The sequence below is a fragment of the Amblyomma americanum genome, chromosome 5 (assembly GCF_052857255.1).
Source record: "Amblyomma americanum isolate KBUSLIRL-KWMA chromosome 5, ASM5285725v1, whole genome shotgun sequence".
NCBI lineage: Eukaryota > Metazoa > Arthropoda > Arachnida > Ixodida > Ixodidae > Amblyomma > Amblyomma americanum.
In genome coordinates, this window is record NC_135501.1 from 22,679,359 (window position 1) to 22,702,115 (window position 22,757).

Below are 22,757 nucleotides of genomic sequence, written 5' to 3' on the forward strand. Positions count from 1 at the left end.
TCACTTTGCTTGTCAATTCATTTCTATTTTTATTTTTGACGCACTATATTATGATGCGGACGAGGATCGCAAACAGGCACCGTAGCCTTGGCTGCGTAGACAGCTAAGTATGAAACGGAGTATACTCAGCAATCGTAAACTTATGACGGAGTGCTGTGTTCCCTAGTCACTGACTGCAGTGAAAATGGACAGCAGTTATTTGGTGTTGCTTCATAGCTGTAATTTAGAGTATCAGCATTGCTGAATTCAATAGAACTATGCTGCATTTGTTGTTCGATTGAAAGGGCTATTCACAAGGCCCCAGTTTTCTTGAGTATGCCAGCAGCACGGAGGATGACCTGCCAAATATTACAGCCCATGGTTAACACCCGGCGTGAATAAGACATTCTCTGGGATTCCTTTGTCTCATTACTGCATCATATGTTGAAAATTCCACGCAGTAATGGAAAACTTCACTTCCAAATGGTACTTCACCACACTGCTCTGAGGTGTACATCTGAGACAGGCCTGAAACTTATTGGTCATACTTTCTGATCTACTGCTTCTCTTGGTGGCTTGTTCAGAAAAAGAATAATGGAGACGGTTGTTTCCCCCTGAACAGTGTTGACCGCATACAGATACATCGCATAGTACACGGGCCTCTAGAATTTCACCTCCATTAAAATTCGACTGCCGCAGCCGGGATCGAGCCCGCGTCTTTCGGGCCAGCAGCCGAGCGCCATAACCACTCAGCCACCGCGGCGGCTTTTTCAAAACAAAGAAAAGTGACTGATTCAGAAAAAAAAATCTTACAGAATCGGTCCCTGATAGCTACTCTGTTTGAATTTCCATTATCCTAGCCAAGCTAAACTAACAAAGGGGTGTCGGAGGGACGCGGGCCGCCTTTCTGGCTTGTGTGGGACTGTCTGCTCCAGTAAAGCGTGCAGAAAGACACGGGATGAGTCAACATGACAGACAAGCTCTCATCCCCGCAGCTGTAATCACGAGAGGAAAAAAAATGCAAACTCTAGGAAATGTTTCTCTACAAATAGGCATGACGAATTTTACAGAGTGTGGCTGCGTGGCACTAAAAAAGGAACCTTTTTTTTCCTTGTAGTTCAGGAAAAAATAGGCTCCTTTCATTGGTGTCACCCAGCCACGACTTTGCTTACTGACGCACAGAATACGGTGGCAGGATATGCGTAGTGGGCTGGCGCAGAGAAGTTGAGTGGGGAGGTGAGAAGGGTTTAGAATGCCTTCCTGACTTAAGGGTAATAAACTGAGCAAAATGCAGGACGAATGCTTACATACTTGCTTACCATCGAGAGAGCGCCTAAATAAAAGGGGTGCCTTGCTGGGAAACTTCTTTACCCTCAGGTTCAGTAGAAAGCGCTCGGCAAATTTTGATGTGGCCTGGCAAGTTTTAACCCTCGCCTTCCCTTGGTGCAATCAACCGCCATTACAGCTTTCCTGGCCTATGTCATTGGCGCACGTGCTAGTGGACAAAACATGCGACTTCTTTGGTGCCGAAGCTGCGATGTGTACTGAGGTGCTCGGGAGAATAAAGGCAATGGCGCAAACAAGCAAAACTGAGGCGAAAGTAGGCCGTTTCGCCCATTGGGCCACGCCTCTTCGCTGGAGGTGAGCTCTTGTTATGTGCGTGATGTAGCAGTTGGAGGTCAAGCTATGTAAGGGAATGTTGTGTTCCTGGGTGTTCTGCTCACGCTAGAAAAAGACAGCGGCTATTTTGCTTTGCTCAGGAGAGCACACGCAGAAAAGGTGGGAATCGCAGGTCAAGCGGGACGGCTGGAAGCCAACAGAACCCCATATGATAGACAAGGCATGTGAAATTCTTGCATTCTAGAATAGTTTTTGCTGGAGGTGGAGTTACAATGCGCAGCTTAACATTCCAGCCTTGTAAACTAAAATTAGCAGCCATCAAAGGCGACTTCTTGCAGCTGACTTCACGGGCAACTAGAACTTGTGTGAATGCCAGTCTCTGGCAAAGATGACAGTGCAATTTGAAATAAGTAATCCTGTTTGTTTCAAAAGTATCTGGGTCAACAAATTCCACTGAAGTATGATGCGCCCATTTTGAGAATGTATCGACTGTTCACGAAGCGCTGAGTTTCTCGGCAGATTAGCTGCGAAAGAATATATATTTTTGCATAACTATGATTCACTTTGTAAACAATCTGTGGTACCACCCTGTCTTGGAGGACACCAGGTTTGCGGAATTTCACGTTGTAGAGATAGTTTGCTGTTTGAAAGAGCCTGCCGCTGCATTGCTCCAATGTAACCAAATGGGAGAGTGGGACCCAACATGCCGCCATCGAGAGCAATGTCCTCACCCTGAAAGCCGCGGTGGCCATCGAGGCACCCTATGCAGTCTGAAGGGCGCTGTCCCTTTTCATTTCATGGACAACCCTGCAGCACTTCTGCAAGCTGTAAGGTGAGAAATTATTTCTATCTCTTGTGTGTTAAACGGTGTGAAAGACACGACTTATTTAACGGGCAATAACTGGGTTTATTTTCACTGCGTTTCACCAGTATGGTTACCCGAAGATCTAGGAAGTCTTGTAGCATTTTGAGTATTATGATGTAATGGGAGTCGGTTATCTTCTCGAAGATCATGTCGAGGCGCGTGAACGACCTCTGCCCAAGGACAGAAGGAATACAGGCTTGTGGCAGTGATTAAGAAGCAAAATCTTACATTTGGGTGTTGTGCTGCCTGTCAGGTTTGAGGCCGCTCTGCCAAGAGCGGGGGTCAGTGAGCGAGGTTAATGTTTCTTACCCTCTGATCAGTTCCCCTCAGAAGCAGATAATCCCACCTTTGCTGGGCTGTTAGGAGGGGTGTCCCGTGTCCCAAGTTGTCCACTTTTGCTCCATCTTCTGCGCATCCTTGGTCCACCACCTGCGTGATCCCCAAGTCTGCGCCTGGCTTAGTGAAGAAGACGTCAAGCGCTAGTTTAGTAACTACATCACGATCAGTTCAGTCCACCGGCGGGGTGGGTGACTCGCAGAAACCGCTCAGTTTCGTCTTCCACTTTGAGTTACTTTGCGAAGACATGGTTCTTGAATCACAATTATGACCTGCATGCAGCTGCTGCGGCGCATATTTGGCGCACCATTGGGGCGCTCTGAGTCAGTCATGAAGAACGTCGCTAAGCGCACGAAGCAGCTTGGTTAATCATACACCTCTCACATCGAAGGTATTCTTGCCCTTTGAAGGCTTGGCGGTGCTTGAATGGAGCCCAGCAGGCCAAAACTAGGTCATGGTTGCAGACCATGCTCCAATTTTCGCCGCCAATGCTAATAAAAGCGCAATCTGTCACTGATGTCTCCCCAACTTGATCTTGAAAGTTCAGGCAGTGCGAAAAATTTAGTATGACAAAGAAGCATGGAGATGATAGGACAAGTGCTTGTCTCCTGCTATCTCTTAGATATTCGTTGTCTTTGCTTTTTTCCACACGTTTTTTATTCGCTTTGCATTGCTTCCATTGGCATAAAGTGAATTAACGCTTGTGCTCCCAGTGTTGTGAACTTATAGACATACCCACTTTAGCAGAAATTTTGCGTTCAATAGGTTCTCATCAGACCACGCTTTGTGGTGTAGCTACGTAAGTACCACAAGAGTAAACTTCGGCAAGCAAAATAACGGTGCACGTGCACAAATACTAGCCGTACTCCGCGGCTCATTGCTAATCTCGCCCATTCTAAATGTGCAGAGTAAGCCCTGATGTGAGACAAAAATTATCTTCTCTTACTGCATTTTGGAAACTGCCTTCATGGTGTTAGAAAATAACTGCCCTCGTAAACATGGCACTTTACTTCATTGTGATCAAAAATGTTCTGTACTTTGAAAAACATTTCCGAGAAAACCAAAATGGAGACCCATTTTATTCTAGTCGCCAAGCAGTGGCATATGAAAATATAAAATAAATTTAAGGGGTCGACCAGCCAACATTTTTAGTCATCCTATGTATGGAACCACCCTCTTCACCATGAGCAATTGCCATTATTGTTAATCACTGCGGTGTGTACTCATGAGTTCAACTGACTATAAAATGACCTCATGATGTGAAGCAAGGCTACTGAGCCGGAGTTCCAGGGTCTGAATCCGGCGCGGCGGCCGCGTTTCGCTAGAGGCAAAATGCAAAAGGTGCCCGTGTACTGCGCGATGTCAGTGCACATTAAAGATCCCCAGGTGGTTGCCCCACGTCCTCAGGTTGACCTGTAACCACAAAACTGCAAAAATCAATTTTTGCGGTTACAAGAGCCCAAAAGGGACCAAAGCATGCGACAGGCACGAGCGCAGTAAAAAGAAGCTGCTATAATGAAATTACAAAAAGCGATCAACGTTAGCCACACAACAGGTGGAGTAGAGTGACAAAAATATTGCATATATTGCATAAATAATAATAATAATGATCAATAAATAACGATATTGCTTAATAACATTGCATAAATCATAACAAATAAACCGGTCGTCTTGTCTTTGTAACACTGTCGATGCCGAGGGCTCCATTGAAGCTCATTTTCATTCATTCATTAATTTATTTTTGGCAGAAACTGGTACAGTGTACATGCATATACATATTTAATTTTCCTGTCTGGATAGCCGAGGCAAAAAGGCAAAAGGCGTATTCAAATGCCTGACCTCGGAACTGTTATTGCACACAATGCCTTAGACTACGCCGCGACGTTCAAAAGTAACACTGTACTGATCGGGTGAAAATGCAAGAAAGCATAAAAGAAACAAAAACGCTGTGTTGCACTGAGTAAATACAATATCAAACGATGTACACTCACTAACGAAACCAAAATTTTAAAATATAAGGATATACACAAGTGATCTGCTCAGGTAATACATGCAATGACCTTACAATTACAGTAATACCACAATAACACTATGAAGAATAACACTAATCCAATAACACTATATCATCATCATCAACCTGTCTACACCCACTGCAGGGCGAAGGATTCTCCCATGTCTCTCCAATTAACCGTGTCCTTTGCCAGCTGCACCCACCCATTGAAGCTGCCCGAGGTGTAATTGCCAGCTGCCCTAGTCACCTGTATGAATGGCTGGTTCCCAATGTCTTCACTACCCGAATCTAGCACTTGCTTCAGACTGCTTCAGTACAGTTTATGTCGTTGAAGAACTGTTATTGCAGTGAGAGACAAAAAGGGACACCGTAGTGGAGGGCTGCGGGAATTTCAAGCACCTGGGACAAATGTGTTCTACTGAAGAATATATGGCTGAATATATAGGCCAGAAATGCGAAAATAAGGGGAAAGGCTGCGCAATAGCTGCACATAGAAAAGGAAATCAGACACGACTGAAGCAGTCAGCTTGATTGCCGCCAATCTGTACATGAAATGTGGTCAGTGGCGAGAGAACCCGCCGTTTGCAGCCTGGATGTCTTGCAATCTTGCTGGAAGAGATGCGTACAGATTGGGAACCAAATCTTTGTCGGATCTCAGCCGTTCCCACTCCTCTTGCAGAGCTACCCATAAAGCGTCTCTGCTCTGGATTTGGAGGGCATGTCGCACCAAGTTTCACTTCATTAAGCCCCATACATTCTCTATGATGTTGATGTCGGCACCTTTAGACGGCCATTCCAGCACGCTTATCTGAAGTTGGTCAAGAGTGGCCCGGACTATGACCGATGCTATGACCGAATCATTCGAAGCGCTTTCACAGCGTGACGTTGGCATGCGTTTCTTGAATGCGGGGAATGAACTGGCTTGACTGCGAGCTTATCACTGCCAGTCATGGCATTGTGTCGATGGTTCGAGGGAGTGAAGCTGTATTTCATTCACGAAAAAAAAGAAACTTCGAATTTAAAGTCGCCCACTGATGCACTGAGTTGGTGTGAATCCCTCGCGTGCTTCGCCGATTGCCCAGTTGGACTCTAGTCGTTGCGAAACGTAGACGCCATGCCACATATTGACAGGGAGACACAATTGCGCATAATTGCGCTTGCTATTGCGGGTCGAAGCCGCCGAGAAATTGTTAGAATGATTGGGTGCTCGAGGTTCTCAGTGGATCGCATTGTGTGCGCATACAGAGATGAACAACGCGTTGAGGATGCTCCAAGAGAAGGGCGACCTTCAGCCACGACCCCTGAAGAAGACTTGTGAATTGTGGCCGCTTCTAATATTGAACCGACACTGACCTGTGAGGAAATTCGGCAAGAGCTGGGTCTACGTGCGTCAGTGACAACCATTCAACGGAGACTGTACGCGGCAGGGCTTCGCAGTCGCATTGCTTGCCAGAGGCCCCTGTTGAGCCCACGGGAGAGGCAAGAGCGCCTTCAATTCGTAAGGAACCACATGTCGTGGGGAGAAGAGGAGTGGAGCATTGTGTTCACCGACGAATCTACATTTCTGACACGATGGGACCAGCAGCAGCGCGTGTGGAGAGTCGTCGGTGCAAGGTAAGAACATAGAATATCACGGCTATAGTAGGTTATTGCACCTCCATACCCTATCAAAATTGCCCAGTTTAACTAAATTAATGGGTTTTTACACATACAGCATGAAAAAGACAAAGAACATTAATAATGAAAGACAAGAGACAACATAACCGCAAAAGAAGAACAAAAGCAGTATTGTTTTTCATACAGCTATAAAAATAAATTCTTTGTGCTATTACTGTATTAAGTACAAGGAATCTCATTGCCAGAACAGTGGCATGAATAAAAGATGTTCTTGTGTGCATGCTGTGGGCGTCATACATGTATGTACATATTGCATCACAAAAATACTCTCCAAAAGATCAGGGCAGCATACCCTGTACCAATCGTCAGTAGTGGAGCCAAGTTTGTATGTTGTGGAGCTCTGCATTTAGTCTTTACTTATGGCGAGCTGTTTTCTTCATTTGCCTGCGGGTGCACTCAAACACACAGTTACCTTGATGTCTCCCTCGCCACGGGAGATGGTGCCGCACCATGGCGCTGTTCCTGCTCTTGGTCGGTGCACTTTGTGACCACATTATGGCTGCATAGGCTTTAAGCTCGAACCTCACCTTGTAGCACAGGGCATTAACATGAACACACTGGCCTTCACTAGAGGTGAGTGTTTTCAAGTTTACAAGAGAACACATTACTTCTTTTTTTCCCAAACTCAAAGGGCTTTTGTCTTCACTTTTAGGAAAGACCGAACTTTCCGAAGAGAGAGTGACAAGCGCAAGGAGGATCGCATCCGTGCGATTACACGTGGAAAAAGCGATAAATAGAATAACAACTTATCGAATCTTCAAGCGTGCTCTGGCAATTAAGTCCAGGAAGCACATAATTGTTTTTGTGTGTGCTGGGCTCTGCAACTTGAAGGGTCCTTTAATTAAAAAAAATAATAAAAGAGATGTGCACACCTGCATATGGTAGTCTGAGTCACATTTGGAGCCAAACATATACATAACATACTACTAATATGGAACACATTTACAAGACACTGTATAGTAGTATTAATTTGCAAACTGGGGCAAGGAACTCGGCTTATTAAAATCACTGCTGCATCACTTATCAAGCTTCTGTTACAGCCTGGGCTGCAGTACCTTTTCAAAAAAGCTCTCTAGAGCCTTTGCATGTGTGTCCATGAATCCTTCCGCTTTCTGCACACCAAGCAACATACCTCCATTGTCCACATCCAAATATAGACCGTTCACAGAGAGCAGTTTGCTCTGTCCACGACAGGAGGCGCCGCTAGGATGACCGCCACTTCTGGCCTTCGGAGCTGTCATTAGCAGCATCGGCGCGCAGTGCGAAACGCTGCTGCGCAGCTCATATACGAATGTCAAGCGACTCTTAATGGGCCTGTCAGACTAGCACGACACGACACCGATTCGGTCTGCCAACACCGTGTCTTCGGGATGTCTGCGTCTATGTCTCACTGCGCCGACGTGAATGGTCAGCCGACAGTCGGCGTCGGCTCCCTCTCGCTCGCCAAACAGGTGTTGGCCAATGGTCTGCAAACTCCCATGTCACACTAGCAAGACAACGCTCGAAAACCATCGGCCGACTCCGTGCCCTCTCTTCTCGCGTTGTCACGAAAACGGCGCGCCGCAGTGGTAGTTTGTCACGTGACCTTCCCGGGGGAATTCCGCTCTCGCTGCTGCTTTTCCGCGCTACTCGGCATCGACCAAAGCATCCACACTCCGGCAATCTCCGCGCGTCTGAAATGGAAGCTGAATCGGCGGCTGCTGTTGCTACAGCAGCTCTAGTAATTTGGAGCTGTTGGAGGAGCCGCCTGCAAAGAAGCCGTGGACTTCCTGGGTGTCGCTGTGGCTGCAGCGCAGGAAACAGCAGGGCGCCTATGAAAATCTGATGCGGGAGCTGGCCCTTGAAGACAGCGAAAATTATCGCCGCTGGATACGGATGGACACGGCCACCTTTGAAGAGCTCCTTGGTGAAGTAAGGCCGCACATCACCAAGAAAGATACGCCTTTCAGGGAAGCTATTCAGGCAGGAGAATGGCTGGCCATTACTCTACGGTACCTTGCAACAGGTGAGCGAGCGCGACGTCGCACGCTATGACATCCGGCACATTTTAAACTTAGCAGAGATTCAGGTGCCGGAGCTGGAGGCGACGTTTATTACCATTTGCGCTTTATCCTCCTGAGACCCAGAGTGAATTTAGGATCATGATTTTTGGTGAAACTTTCAGAAATGCCTTTTCTTAGTGCATTGGTAGAAAGTGTCACGCAATTTTGCAGTATCATAAATTCTTTGGCCGGTGGCGTAATGTCCAATATATTGAATATCAGGTCTCAAGGCCTTTGTATACCTATATTGTTGAAGAAGCAAGTAAACTCAAATTGTTCAGTAAACAAAGAAGACATATTCAAATAACTGCATAAAAATGTTTATTTGCTTCATCAAAATGACTTTTCGAAGAGATACAGCTGTTTATTTTAAAATACATTGCACTTTTGTATTCAAGAACCTGAATTGCTTGACAACAAATTTTGCCATTTCTATTAGTTCAGGAATTTCACAATAATTTCAAGAAAATAAACATCAGAACAACAGTGGTGCACAAAATTACTCTAGAAAAACATCAGTGCTTTGAGTGTGCTTCCTCAAAGCAGCGTCTTTCTTTGGTGATGCAAAAGAACATTTGGCATTTTGTGCAGAAGAATTTCGTTTTCATTGAACATCCCACCTGCAACGAGAAGCTTCAGTTGGGTACGCCCACTGAAAGGAATCATTTGCTCATCAATACTAACAAGCTCTTCACGGGGAAGACGATGACAACCTTTCAGCACCTCCACAACTAGTGGCCGTATCCTCCATAGCCTGTCCTGCGCTTTAACATCGTCGTCTACCTGGAGGGCATTCACAACTTTTAGACGCGACCTTAGTGTGAAATAACGCTCCCTTGTCATGTTGTTTCCCACTAAAGGCACTCTCGTTCGCTTTGCCCAGTACATTCTGATCTGAGGGTAGCCTAGACAGGACATGGTGATTGAAATGGCAAAAAATGTTTTCAGCTCGCTGGGCGTTGTGCCAAGGCTTTTTCCTGTCTCGGCCACATGAGCAGTGTTCATAGCTGTTCCTATCATTTCCCACACTTCATCCGAAATGTACTGCTGAAAGTACTCGAATGGTCTCCAAAAGGCTCGCTCTCCAACGTTGTGTGAGGTGACACTGAAGTCTGGCATCCACGCTTGGGGCGATCTGGAAGTGAATTGTACTATTTTACTAATACAGCAAAATCGCCCCACAAAATATTAAAAACTACAACCACAGACGAAGCCCCTAACGTGCTCCGTAAAAGCGTTTCATGAACCGAAGCAAAGGAAAGATCCGGTTTCAAAGTTTAACTACATTCCAGTCTTAGACCTTGGCATAGTGAGCCTCACCTGTCACTGATTTTCCAAAGCACAGCCCTCTTTGGAGGAGCAGCTGCAGTCTGCACTGGTTCGTCGTCACTGCTGTCTTGATCCTGTTCAAAATCTTCTGGATGAGACGAAACAGCAACGTCTTCTGGAGCTTCCTCATCACTGTCGGACAGATCCAGGTCGGACGATTGCCCGGCCGCAATTCGTTCAAGTACTCGCTCAGCAGTTGCATCACTGACGCGTGGTCGATTTCCTGTAATATTTGCAATCATAGCGCCTTCATGAGAAAAAAAGGAGACATCAAAAACAGGCATAGGGAGAAGAGAATGAAAACACGCCAGAAGAAACGAATGGGCAAAATAATGTGGGCTCGGTCCTGTTGTCCAACATGTTGGACATCACAATCTCATGCACCTGTACAAACAACCGATGCGGTTCTACCCTTGTGTTTGCAAACAGCGCATCCTTGGAACATTAAAGCACAACATCTGCGTGTGAAACCCGAAAGAAACCACCGTGAAAATAGCGAAATGATACTCGTACGCACGCTGCCGTAAAACGCTGTGCTGCTGAAGGCTGCCATCTTGACTACATCCCACAAGGACTGCTCTTGGCCAATGTTGATACCGCGCCGCTGGTGGCGCCACTAGATGTCTATTTTTTTGGACAGGCGGTTTTGTGGCCGACAGAACAGCCGTATTTTCTGCCGACGCAAAAAACCTTTGCCCAATATATTGGACAAAATCTCCATAGCCGGGTCTCAGGAGGTTATGTCTAAAATCGCGTAAGAAATTTAGTTGAATGACATGATTTGCAGCATACTGCTCGATCGCTGCCGTTCAAGTGCTGTCATGTCTAAATTCCTCAAGGGCTTCCACTTGCGCATCAGTAGCAATCGGTTCCCTGTAATAAGTGCGCACAGGGATCATCACGTGCATTTAAGCATCTTAAGTATTGCTGTTAATGCTAATTAGTGTGAACCAGCCTAGCATTTTAATTATGTTTTCTGAGTGAGTTAATTGAAGTCAAATGAAAGCGATTGTGGCAAATAAAAAAAATCAGACAGTGCGATAGACTGCATTTATAGGGCCTACTGCAGAATATCATGGCGGGAGATACAAAATAACAGGGCTGAATTGTGTTTAGGGAAACAAGCCAGGCAGACGAATTGGACAGTTCGAGTGGGACTCACCACTGCAACGTAGTTTTGGCGTTCAAAGCATCTGCTGCCTGCATTTTTTTTTGCCGTTTTCTGCAGGTTACATTTTAAATGGCATCTCAGCACCTGCACCTGCCAGCACTCGCACCTAAAGTTTTCTCTGGTGTGCAGTGATTGAATGCTACTTCTTTGCAAGGGTAGCTGGGAAGTTTGTTTTTTTTAACCATTTTCTGGTGTGTTTTGCAAGCTGGGTTAAGAGATAATTTTGCCATGTGTGTATGCCACAGATTCAAATCCCCTTCTGGAGAAAATGTAGTTGTCCACATTACACTAATGCCCACGTTCTCTCTTTCAGGAAACAGCGAAATGTCGCTGCAGTTTGCATTTTATGTGGCACATAATACCATATCTGGAATTATATCTGAGGTGTCTCAAGCAATATACAGAGTTCTGAAGCCAAAAGTGCTGAAGGTACGTGCACTTTACTGTAATTTTCAACACTTTACAGATTATCAAGGATGGAAACCAATGCTGAAGTGTTGTCGTTTATTTAATGCTGCAGGCAATCTGCAGATGTACACATTCAATCAAAATACTGCTCGACATAAATGTATGGCACTAGAAAAGTTCATTTCCGCAAACAGTGCTTTGCAAAGGTTCCTTGACAAGCAATAAAAAAGTGCATGTGTATAAATTGTGGACTACACTAAAAGAAGTTGTCATGGAGAGTCACACTAATTTTTATAGTGAAATTGTGTGCATCCACTAATATACAGTTGAGCAAAGTATGTCTCAACATTGCACTTTTGGTTGTTTCCCTTTTACAGGCACCCACATGCCACGACGAATGGCTACAAATAGCGCAAGGCTTTCAAGAACTGTGGCAGTTCCCACATTGCATAGGGGCACTGGATGGCAAGCATGTTGTCATCACGCCACCACCAGGGAGTGGAGCTGCGTACAGGAACTATAAGGGAACATTTAGTATAGTTCTCATGGCACTTGTGGATGCTGACCTCAACTTCATCTTTGCTGATGTTGGCATAAACGGATGCCTAAATGACAGTGGGGTCTGGACCGAGCCAAAGCTGCGCTTAAGAATCGAGTCAGACCCAACATGCCTTCCCCCTCCTGAGCAGCTGCCCAACTCTTGTACCAGTGCTCCCTATGTAATTGTGGGAGACGAGGAATTTGGCCTCAAGCCATATCTCATGCGGCCATATCCAGTCGCCGAGCTGCAGCACGAGAAGAGGATTTTTAACTACAGGTGCGGCCTGCGTAAAATCGTACGCAATATCCATTCCTGCATCTGTTTTGGTCACTTAAGTTTATTTTTTGAAGGCGTACAATTATTTTCAAAAGTAGTTTCGCGGCAAAGGTACCTTCCTGGTGTGGGAATTGTTTGGGTCTCGGGCAGAGGATGATGAGGGTCAGGGTGCGGGTTGCACAATGACGGAATTTGCTTTCATCCAGCTGATTCTCCATTTTTCCGGGTGCAGTTCGGGAGTGGTGGCCTTGCAACCTACTTAATTTGCATTGTAACCAACTTTCTTGCATCCAGACTATCTTGTAATGCAATAAGCCATGCTTCCGCTGTTCCTTTGGAATATTATGTACTTAATAGGAGCATTTACTGCCCAGTCACAGTGTCATGAACGGATGAAGCAGCTATGAAACTTTTTTTTTTTGTACTTTTGTCCTCATTCTTGAACCCATTCATTTCAGGCTCTCTCGTGCCAGGCGCACTTCAGAAAACGCTTTCGGCATTTTAGCCAGCCGCTGGCAGATATACAGGGCGCCGATGCGACACAAGCCCCTCAAGGCAGTGCAACTTGTGCTTGCCACAGTTGCATTGCACAATTATCTTCGGTCTAGGGGGGCATCAAGAAAACTAACTGTATACACCACCCGAGAGCCTTGATGTGGAAGATGTGCTAACAGGCAAGACACCACTTTCTCCTACTTTGCGAAATTCGTGGCAATCTTGGCTTGTGTCTTGAAGCTGTTGCACTGCTAGGAACGCACGAGGCCTGCCTAGTCTGTATAACTGTGTATGCCATTGATGACTTGACAGAACACATTCTTATAAGCAGCAGTTTATTAATGCGCTTCCAAGTATTTGGAATACTGATCATGAGAGTATGCACAGGGGCAGACATCAGTAAATGGAGCACTGTACCCTTTTGCAAGTGTGATCGTAGCTCGCCTCTTCAAACAGCACCAGCAGGCTCTACCAGGCTATGCATCTGATACCTGCCAGTTTTAGACCATGTGTGAAAAAGGCAAGGAGGCCAATAGCCTGTCCTGTTCACCTCTGTTGAAACCTGTGCATATCTGTAATCGTAGCTGCATACAGTGCTCTCCTTCTTTTACAATTGATCAGGACAAAGAGCAGGAAATGCTGTGCCTACAATAATTTTGTGACTTGGAATAGATGTCACGCAACATTTTCCCAGCTTCTTTTTCTATTTATGCAACATACATGGGTCTGGTTTGTCAAGATTGCATATCTGAACGGCCCTCCCCTTCAGTGTTTCGGTTCCTAATGAACAACTACTTTCAACCCAACAGATCATTCCCGCTTGTGTACTGCTGTGTGCAGTGCCTCATTCAATATTTGCATTTCTTATATCTTTCTTCTCTATTTTGGAATGTTTATTCCTTTTGCAAGGCCTTGAGAGGAGGGCCACTGCCAAGCATTTACTCTGCAATCAGATCAGCAGTGCCAGTCTTCAAAGTGCAGTGTGAGCTTTGCCAATGTGTAGGTTGAGTACAGTTGTGTCCTATAAATGCGACCCCAGTTAATGTGGATGATTCAAACTATGGGCAGCTTTTCTGGGGACCAAGGTTTTTCAGTATATTTTGTGCCTTGTTAATATGGAAGCTCGTCCAGACAATGGACGGGGGGAAGTATAGCGCCCATTGCAGGTCATGTACTTTTGCCGGCTAATATAGAACTGAACTATCCATATTAACGAGCCACTGCTGTAGCAGAATGTTGACTGTTCAATCTGGAGCTTTCCAATATTTTGACCACAGGGTACTATTGAATGGCAGTGAGAAAGGGGAAATGTTTCTAGTCATGGCTTCTCTTTTGTGGTTTCATGCTTTAGGGTGCCAAGAGTCTAGTTGACACCCCTTACTGTCTGCTATATTCATTGAATGGCTGTGAAGACATCTCTGTCTACTTTATATGCTGCATATAAATTAGCTTTTAGCAGCTGTGAACTGACTGAGTACAGATGTGCACAGTGGTTTGAGAGATCTCAGCAGCCACAGTAGGAGGTGTATTATCACTCTGACCGCCGTATTCAAGAACGACACTTAAGCTGTAAGTACGACTTAAGTGACTCTCCGGTGCTTAAAGCATTTCATAAACAGCACTTTCACTTAAGTCACGATCAAAGGCGCACTTATCGACCCGACAACTTAAGCTAGGCTCTCTGCTAGCTTAAGTGACACTTTCCGCATTTCGACATGGCCGAGTCCTACCGCAGTTTTTCGGACTTCGTCAACTTCTGTGCTCGCGCCGCCGAAATCGCCGAGGACAGAGCGTACAGGTACGCGCGCGCTCCGCGGCCAGTGCTCAGGGATCGGCAAAACCCCATGGACATATACAACGATGCCGAATTCTTGAGCAGGTACCACTTCTCGAAGCAAGCGGTGCTGGAGCTGCTTGGGAGGCTTCCGTTGCGCGCCAACACCGACGAACGCGGTCTCCCGGTGCCGCCGCTGCTTCAGCTGCTCGTGGCCTTGCGGTTCTACGGCGCGGGGACCTTCCAGATCGTCACTGGTGATCTTGTGAACGTGTCTCAACCGACAGTGTCGCGGATCATCGCGCGCATATCGCACATGATAGCCGAGACATTGTTCGCGGAGCTCGTGAAGTTCTCGAGCGCCGCCGAAGCCCCGGGAGTTATGGAGGAATTTTACGCAGTGGCGAAGTTCCCTGGCGTGACCGGCTGCATCGACTGCACCCACATCCCGATAAAGAGTCCGGGAGGAAATGATGCAGAAGTCTTCCGCAACAGGAAAGGATACTTCTCCATCAATGTTCAGGTAAGTTCTGCGACAAAAAAAATTATGTTCGGCGAACTGAGAAAAAATAATGTTCAGTATTCGGCGGGAGGCACCATTTAATGCTTCGGAATGCCCTTCGCACTATAATCGGTTCCAAGGTATTGAAGTATTGAGCTAATGACTGCATGTCAGCCACCCTTCGATACCATACTTGGAGAAGCCAGCATTTCAGTTGCCCTGGCGCAAACGGGTCGAGGCGTCCTTACTACCGTAATTGTATTTTTAATTTTCTCTTCTCCTCGCGTTATATTAGTATTGGTAACATAAATTCGTAATTTCACCATCGTTACGTTGTTGCTGCTGATAATCACAACAATAACAGCATAACAAAAGAATATGTTGCTACTAACAAACAGTTCTGTGAAAAATGTTTAAATCGGCGATTTTTCCTGGATTTGCAGCTGAGTACAGGCCGTAGGAATATTGTGTTGTATGCAAACTTAATTCTTATTTTTGAGTAGAGTAAGCTTTGACAATAATTACCTGGTCCTATTTCATCACAAATAAGCCTTCGTTTTAACTGTTTTCAATGCAGAGGTAACCTATTACAGTAGTGAGTTGTTTTGCATATATAGCACATGCCTTCAGTAATGACAGGCATGAAAATAACATAACAGTACGAGACAAGTGTGCATTGTTGCTGCAACTTTTTATGCAGTGTCCTCGAATATAAATTGCTCAAAACAAGCAGTGTTGATGTTATATGCAAGTGGTTTACACAAGCACACATTTTTATTCAGCTGCCCTACACTATTTCCTTCCATATTCCAGAATAACATTCTCGCCGCAGTGCAGGTTAAGTCTATCTTACTCGTGCTAATTTATTTATTTTGCAGGCAATCACAGGTCCCAAACTTCAGTTTCTGGACCTCGTTGCCAGCTGGCCCGGTTCGGCTCATGACAGCCGCATTTTTGATAACAGTCGGGCCAGGGTGCAGTACGAACAGGGGGACATTCCCGGCATCCTCCTTGGTGACATGGGCTATGCATGCAGGCCATACCTGATGACTCCTTTGAGAGATGATGTTCTACCAGGAAGTCCACAGTACAAGTAAGTTCAAGCTGTAGTTTTAACAAAGGTAAAGGCAGCTCTCAATAAAGAAAACGTTTATTTTCTACAGGTATAACAAGTCACAAATAAGAACGCGATGCAGCATCGAGCGAACCTTCGGGGTGTGGAAGAGAAGGTTTCCATGCCTCGACATGACACTACAAATCAAGACGGCCACGGTGCCTATCGTGATTACGGCATGTGCGGCGCTGCACAACTTGGGCCGGCTGCTCAAGGACCCCGTCCCACCCGCTCTACTGTACGATGCCACTCGTGATTGTACTGCGCCTGTTCCTGTCTCTAGAGCAGCCCAGCCGCCAGCCACAGTGCCACTAGTGGATTCGGCAAGTGGTTTTAGAACTAGAGACAGGATCATTGCCCAGTACTTTCACTGAGGGGCATCATCATGCTGGATATACAACTTGCAGAAGTAATGTGTGAAGGACAACTATCTTTTTCCTTGCCTTGTTTCTACATAAAAATCTACATCCTAGCCTTCCCTTCAAGAGTTCACTATTACCCATGAAATATTGTTTCTTGTTGCATTGCACGTTTCAAATATTTCTTAAAATTGGTATAAAAATTTTAAATTGTGGTGTTTAATGCCCTGATATGACATGAGTTATAAAAGAGGCTCTAATGGAAGGCTTGGGAATAATTTAGAACAACTGGAGTCGTTTAACATGCGCCGACATGGAATAGCACGACATACGCATTGTGCACTTCTCTGGTTCTTGCATTTTCGCCCTTATTACCTGCGAAAAAACTGTTTCTCTTGCACCTGTGTATTTCTGCTTTCACAATATTAGTAGTGTTGTACTGAGACTGTACTGTATCATAATGTATCATATTGTACTGTATCATATTTCACTGATTTTTTCATGCACTGTTGCACTACACCAGTTTTTATTTCCTTATTTGTTGTTGTGTCCGCCAGGTAGTTACGCGCAGTGACCGAATGCTCAGCGAGTGCTACCTTGGCCGACTAACAGCTGGGCGCCCCCTGCAGCTGTAGTGAACATTGTGCTGTGCGCGTTTTTATTGCTTCACCATGAACTAATCACGTGCGCAACCTGTACATATTTATTATTGTGTAAATAGTTTATGTGTACATTAGACAGTTTTAGCTGTGCGTACGCAAGTGCTAGCGTACCCAAAGAGCTACGGCGCTGCGTGCGTTACGCTGTCCGCTCCGAAGTATAGTTTTAGCTGACCGTGCCGTAGCGTCGCTCAGGCGCACGTGGCGCCATCTAGTGACAAGAAGTCAAACCACATCAACGCTCGGTTGAAGAAAATTTCATCCGTGATTACTGATAACTACTGTGAGTGCATTGGGAGCCTTTTTTGTTCCAAGAAGAAAAACTATGCAAACCGAAGAAAATGCAAGATCTGGCTAAAAGTTAGAAAACTGCTTCGCCAGGTGTCGTTGCTACGAGGAAAACACACTGAATATAGTTAGGCCTAGGAGCTTGAAGATCGCCAAATTATCTGAAAAACAGAGGCTAGTTATCGCTTATACCACTACGTGTGGGCAAGATTAGGCGAAATAAAAGCGAACCGCTACCATTTGAGCGAGCTATTGCGTCGAAGAATCCAGCGGCGACATGTATTTATTCCGAAGCGGGCGAGCAGGGCGCCGCCATCTTGTCAAAGTTAGTGTACGCAAGCCACGCAAGCGCCGCAACGCAAACTCCGCTGGCTACCGTACGCAAGGCTACCGTACGCAAGACGCAAGGCTTGCGCTTGCGTTCTGCGCATGCGCACTACCGTTCCCGCAAACTCCTCGCGTACGCTAACTCTTTGCGTACGCACAGCTAAAACTGTCTATTACCTCTCCCCCCTATCCTCTCTTCCTGTCCCCTCACCTCTTTCATTTCATTTCTCCATTCTGCCTGCTATCGTTTATTTCTGCTGGCCCAACTCAGGTGCTTCAGTATCGATGGTAGGCTAGCAAAAATATTTTCCTTTCTTTTTTTATTATTATTATTTTAATAAACCACTTAATTACTTACTTGCTTGTTGTACATTTGTAAATGATCCACCGAGCGTCCGGTTCAAGCCTTCAGACTTTTACAGCCTTGGCGGCATATGATTACGTATGCACCATAATTCTTCCTGCTTCTAATAAATGCTAATTTCATCCAAATTGCTTTGCGAAACCCTCTAAGGACATATAGATTTCAAGCAAGGCAGGAATCGCTGATTAGCATGCACCTACACCCTGCCACACAGCTACAAAAAATTATGGTCAGTGACTACATTCCTTCACTTCGATTGCAATACCTGACCACAGAAAGCTTTGTTGAACTCTTGAAGTATGTAAATTGTTGAACAAAGCACGGATAAGTTATGACGAAGATATGGCGAATCATGCAACTCACTGTGCACACAGCTGCCTCCAAGAAACCTTCAAGTTTCAATGTCACTTGGAAGAACGGGCAGTTGGAGCCTAGATTTTGTTGTTTAAAAACACCTGTGCCAGCACTTAGAAAAACCTACTCACTGTGCACATCCATGAGTGGTGCCGGAAAATTAGGAGGTTAGACACAAGCGGTTTTTGCAAGCCACTAGCTCAAGCCCCTAATTTCAAGTGACCTCCCGGACATACAGCTTCTATGTTATGGATATGAGAAAATGCCAGTGCAAAGCTTTGTATCACACAAAATTGCATTCGTTGCGGCCAAAGGTACCAAAGTGTGAAAAGGACATTGTTCTATCTTTCTAACGGCCAACTGAAACAAATTCATCCCGGTACAAGGACCAAGCCTATGACTACTGCCCGTTGGGGCAGTTGCTCTAGAAACCAAGCTAATCAGGATGGCTAGCAGATGCCAGTGCAAGACTGAACTGGTCAACTTGGAAATAAGAATGGGGAAATGACGCGGTTGTCCTCGGTGAAGGCTGGCAATATGGGTCCAGTAATGTTGGCAATGGTAATCAATGAACCTCTCAAGTGGCATATCAGTGAAGAAACAGCCCAGCAATGGTCTGTTTTCACTGATTCAAAAGCGGCCCTCCAAGCGCTACAATCTGCTCGTCATGGGTTCCATGAACAACTTGTTGCCGAAATCCGAGAGCTCCACCACACAGCCACCAACAAAGGGCACGATATTGTTTACCATTGGCTGCAAGGACACAGCGGCATCACGGGCAACCACCATGCGGACGAGACCGCGCGAACTGCTCACCACGAGGGTGATTGTGTGTCCATCCCCATCACGAGACCCGACGCAGCACTGTTGCGGGACATCACGCTTGCCGCGTGGAATTCAGGCCAATTCTCGCATTTGCCTTTAAAAACCTTAGACCCAGATCTAAAGCTTTGGCTTCCATCTGGCCTACCGCGATGTGAAGCAACTTTGTTGCGTCGCCTGTGGCTTGGTGTAGCTTTCACCAAGCACTACTCCTTCTTAATAGGTATGTGTGACAGCCCTGCTGTGCCATCTGCGGGTGTGATGAGACTATAGCCCACATTCTTTGTGAATGCCCTGCCTACAGCGCCGAAAGACAGTCTCGCTGCCGTGCACTGGAGAATCTAGACCTGCACCCACTGACGGCAACAAAGATTCTCGGTCACTGGCCACGGCGGTGAAGGCCTGCAAGGCACTGCTCCGCATTTTGAAGACTTCTGGCCTGTACGATAGGCTGATTTTGCTGAATGCTGTGACTTTACATAGTGACTTGAATTTCCTGCAACTTTCTTTTCTCCTTCATCTTTTTCTCTCACTACTTCCCCCCCCGCGCAGGGTAGCAAACCGATTATTCACTGGTTAACCTCCCTGCCTTTCCTCCTCCTCCTCCTGAGAAAACCATCCCACCCATTTCTCTCATGTGTAGTTTGAGAGTTTATAGGTTCTCTTAAAATTTGTTCAGCATATGCCATGGTTTGGTGAACAGTGTTTTCCACAACTCAAGGAAGTTTTGTAAATTGCACTGTTACAAAATGAAGAAAAAACCCTTAGTGCACTTGGTGCTGCATTTTATTTGCTTATTTATGCAATACCCACAGTGGCCAACACTGGGGCAGGAACATCACACACAAGCAAAAAACTTAACAGTGTTCCCCAGCAAAAGTGCCCATAAAGTGAGTTGGCCGTAATAATGAATTGTGAAGAAAAAGAAGCAAATATTCTTTAAATAAAGCTTTATGGCTGCAGCCTGCTATAGTGGCACATGGAAATTGGGAAACACGGGAGCGTTATTGTAATCGCGAGGAGCTTTAAAACAATCAATATCAATATACAAGGGGTACAACATCTGGTAGAGGCACTTGGGATTTGGTTGTCATCGCTGTCCATAATAACAAGACAAAATTACATATGTCCCAATAGGCTATATGCATTTTCACCCTGTCCATTGTCTCGACATAGACATTGCATTTGAATGAGGCATAAATACAATCCAAAAGTTTGGTCCCAGAAAACCTGCCCCTTTCAATAGGGGTAAAATTAACATGGCATGACTGTACATTAGATTCAGCAGATGATCATACATGGTACAAAGCTGTAAAGAAACCTATGCGCTATGCAAAAGAAATAATGAGAAAAAACACATTGCTGGAAAACGACTGTACCAAACAAAGGAAGAAAAGTAGATTTCAAAACAGCATTCAATTACATATGCAGGAAACCTGGGAATTAGCAAAAAATAGCACTACGTACACTTCAAAACATCAAACAGGAAATGTAGCAGAGGCACTTTTTAAACCAGCTTTTAGTCTACTGCTGTGGTTCCGGAAAAGAAGTGGCTGGACCACAAGAATGTCTAAAAAGTGCAGTCAACCAACCCCGTAGAAAGTGCCAAGTCGGCCTCAAAGTGGCAGTTACGTCCTCATGAAATAACTCACGGCAGGAGTGCCGCGCTCTTTTCCTCTACTGATTAATAAGAACGACAAAACATTTGGTTCAAACAGAACACATTACTAAAACCATACTGCACAACCATGTGGCAGCTAAAAACAGAATCTGCATGCTTTTACCCTGCATAAAACCATACTACAAACTGGATATAGCTACTGGCTATCTTTAAGGGGGTTTAATGTCCCAAACTGAGTCGGGTTACGAGGAACGCAGTAGTGAATGGCTCCGTAAATATAAACTCCTTGGCGTTCGTTAACGTGCACTGACATCACACGGTACACAAACCTCTAGAATTTCGCCTCCACCAAAATTCAACCGCAGCAGCTGGGATCGAACCTACTGCTTTTGCGTCAGCAGCCGAGCGCCATAACCACTGAGGCAATGCGGCAGCTTGACTATCCTAAACACTACAGACATTCTGTAGTAAAAAGCAACTAGGAGAAGCTGGATGAGGTTGAAATTCAAGCAAGACTTAAAGGCGCTGTGAAACACCTTCCGAGGAGAGCACATCAACTCTCTCAATCACTGCATTTGCTTGTCATGAACATCCGAGCCAAGTAATACACCTCTACACCTGCAGAGAACCCACAATCACGCGCCAAAGTTGGCCAGCACTTCCCGGAGACTTTTACATGCTCGCGCCCTTCTCCATCACTCACAAATGCGTATATAAGTTGAGAGATGGCTACTGGTTGCATTCTTTCAGACGTCGGGCAGCTACTATGGCCATGGCCAGTAAGCCGCGTAGCTCTGGTGGGTCAGGAAGCTTCGCACCCCGGAGGTGGGGCCGGCAGAGGAGCGCCGACCTTCCAGCATGCAAAGTGTGATGAGAGGAGAGAATTCAAATTTTGACTGCAGAGAGCTCAGCCGCTACAAAGTGCATTAAAAAAATTCTTGCTACACAATACTCGTGAACTGGCGTGCTTTAACGTCCCAGGCATATTGTAACTTTACTAGAGCCCCTTTCAGAGCTCCTATAAGTGGTTACAAATTTTTCACCTGCTGCGATGGCTCAGGGGCTATGGTACTAGCCTCTTGGCTGTGGCAGCTGCATTCGTTAGGGGGCAAATTGCAGACTCCTATGTTCTATGCGATGTCAGTGCACATTAAAGAACACCGCAGAGTCTGGCATTATATCGACTTCATCTGGCTCCTTATTTGTATACCCCCCCACTTCATCCCTCCTCTCAGGCGACTTGGCAATAGTTGCAGTGCTTTCATTTTTCAGATTATGTCCCCCTGCCCCACCTCCAACATCACCCTCCTCAATGTTCCCCCTTTACTGTTTTTATTTGAAGCTCCAAAAGGATCTTTTTCGACCGTTTCAAGTCATTCTTAAGCTTAAGATTTTCCATCTCGAGCTGATGGACTGCCGCTCGCTTTGCGAGCTTGTCGCGGTGGTCTCCTCGTAAGAGTCGCATCCGCAGCCGGTGCTCTTTACACTTTTGTGCCCTCTCAGTAGAAATATCGTTAAGGCGAGCTGCTAGCTCTTGCTCGACCAGCGACTGCCTATGCGTGCCCGCAGTGCGGCTGGTACCTGCTGCGCTTTCTGCAGAGGCAGCAGGAAGCACTGAGGGTGAGGGTGCTGCGGCTGCCGGTGTTGCCGGAACAAAAAAAGCGCTTGGCGCAGGTGGCACAGCAGGCGACTGCCTCTGTGAGCTCATGCGGCTGGTACCTGCTTCCCTTGCTGTAGAGGCCGCAGGAAGCACCGAGGGTGCTGCGGTTGCCGTTGTGGCTGATGTTAAGGAGGCTGCCATGGCCACTGGCTCCTCTTCCATT

At 46.0% G+C, this 22,757-nt stretch overlaps 1 protein-coding gene and 1 pseudogene across 3 annotated transcripts in view; one reads left to right on the forward strand and one right to left on the reverse strand.

Moving 5' to 3' along the window:
- Positions 1 to 22,757, forward strand: part of LOC144132323 (uncharacterized) — a 229,274-nt gene that overhangs the window by 188,947 nt on the left and 17,570 nt on the right. The window lies entirely within an intron of this gene.
- Positions 8,474 to 11,348, reverse strand: LOC144132322 (uncharacterized; annotated as a pseudogene). The gene is made up of 2 exons (XR_013314776.1): positions 9,851 to 11,348; positions 8,474 to 9,665 (listed from the first exon to the last, which is right to left on the reverse strand). The product of XR_013314776.1 is annotated as an uncharacterized LOC144132322 (transcript).